The sequence below is a fragment of the Colobus angolensis genome, unplaced genomic scaffold, assembly GCF_000951035.1.
Source record: "Colobus angolensis palliatus isolate OR3802 unplaced genomic scaffold, Cang.pa_1.0 Scaffold18, whole genome shotgun sequence".
Classification (NCBI taxonomy): Eukaryota; Metazoa; Chordata; class Mammalia; order Primates; family Cercopithecidae; genus Colobus; species Colobus angolensis.
The window spans coordinates 2,698,209-2,700,363 of NW_012114932.1; positions in this window are offsets into that span (position 1 = coordinate 2,698,209).

Sequence of the window (2,155 nt, forward strand, 5' to 3'; positions counted from 1 at the left end):
GCCGCCCCTGACCTTTGACCTGACTCCGGGCTCAGGCCCCGCGTCCCAAAGCGACGACCCCGCCCGCGCAGTCCCCGGAAGCGCGCCCCGTAGTCTCCAGTGTCTCTTCCCCCGCCCGGCCGGGCCTGGTGGATCCCAAGCTGCCCGCTTGCCTGCCCTCGGTCCCCGGCGCTTCCTCTCCCGGCAGCGCCGGGCAGGGTGGGGGCTTTGGGCCGGGCCCCCGAGCGCGCAGTGTGGCCGGCAGCTGAAAGTGCGCGTGGCTGTCGGAGTTGAAATGGGAAAGAAACTCTTTACAACTCCATTTTGCTTTTTACGTTTACCGAGAAACGTGAATCACTCTTTTATATTGATTAAAGTCCAGTTACACTTTGGGTAGGTTTTCTTTTAATGCAGACTTGTTGGAGACTGTGTAAGTAAGTAAAAGATTGTATTGAAAGCTTAGGGGTATGATCTACGGCCATACCACCCCGAACGCGCCCGAACTCGTCTGAAAGCTTTGGGGTCTGTATTGAGTGGAAAAGGAGTATTTTCCAGTTGAAAAAAAAAAAAACCCACAAAACTGTAAATGATTTAAGCGATGTTGCATGAAAACAGATGCAATATTGCTCAGTCTAAGTCGCTGTATTGATTAGGAATCACCTAAGCATCTGTACCTTAGTGACTGACTGGATCTACAGTTACAGGTCGTCTTCATTGAATAGCGCTATTTGCATCCAAGTTGATTTGTTCACAAACCTTGTTTAGTAGTTTATGGTGGAAAATTGGAATCCTTTTTACCTCAGAATTGGTTCCACTTGTATTTTTTAATAGTTTTGATTTTAAATTTTTACCTCTGTTGACTTGTTTGGTTCTTTTTGTCTTGAAGAAAGTCTTTTAAAATAAACGTTTCTTGCAGGTGTGTAAGTAGATTGTATTTCACTCTGCCTTCCTGATGGAGAAAAACAGAAAAACTGAAAAACTTCCGTAATTTAAAATGTGTGTGATAAGAATTTTTCGACTACTTAGTATCATCCAGATGTGTAGTGTGTATGTACCATGTGGATGATTGTCACCTTCAGATGTGGCTAGATAGGCGGGAATACTGTTTTGAGCGTTTGGCACAAGTGATATTGGACTGAAAAAAGACTAGTTTTTAATTGTAAAGGATGACTTATTGAAGGATCTTTGGATAACTTGTCTTAATTGGTTCCATCTACTTTTGTGGAGCACTGATGGCTCTTGGGGACATTAAATATATAAGGTGCACCTTAGTTTGAGTTAAAGTCTAATGCTAGATTTATCCTCTCTGTTGTCATAAAAAAAAATCTGCGTTGCAGGGAAGAAGAGAGTAGGAATAATGTATAGTTCTTCAGTTTTAGATCTAAGAGGAATCTTTCAGGTGTGGTTGTCCAGCCCCATTTGCAGATGAGCAAACTGAGTCCCAGAGACTTAAGTAAATTTCCCAGGATTATCTCTCTAGTCAGGAGCAGACCAGAACTGTCTGCTCTGTTAAGGTATTCTCCATTTACTCCCAAACATTTGACCTCTAGAGTCAGCTAAAATTCAGGAGTTCCAGCTTATTCCATTGTTTCTTCTTTTAAACCTTGTTGATGGTGAATAGTTTGGGAGAATCTGAAAAATTAATTTGCCAAAAAAAATTCAGTTCATTAGCTTACATGGCACTCTCCCCTTGTTAACTGGATGGTCCTGCCTTCAATTGAGGGAGATAGATGAATATACAAGGGTCCCTGGCTGACCTAATCATGGCTTTAAGTGTTCGGATTTTTTTTTTTTAAGGGTCCAACTTCTAAAGCAAGGCCTACACTTTTACCACCAAGATATTTAGGTCAGGCTAACATATTTTTAGGTAACTGTGGTCACTTTTGACTATTAATTTGGGGTACTGCATGTGTCGAGTAAACAATTCTCTGTGCACATGTATGTGGTGGTGCTGGTGGAGTATTTTTGTAGTCTTGATTTGTTTCCATTTGTCAGTTAACTCCTTTTTAAAGGTTTATTCTGGTCATATGGGAGTGTAAGTTATTAGGAGAGTTAAAAAGAGGTAGCTCTTCAAGTGTTTCTTGTCCATGGGGTGGAGCCCATGCAGTGACGGGAGAAGGTGCTAGTTTGTGTCTTCTTTTTTTTTTTTTTTTTTTTTGAGACGGAGTCTCACTCT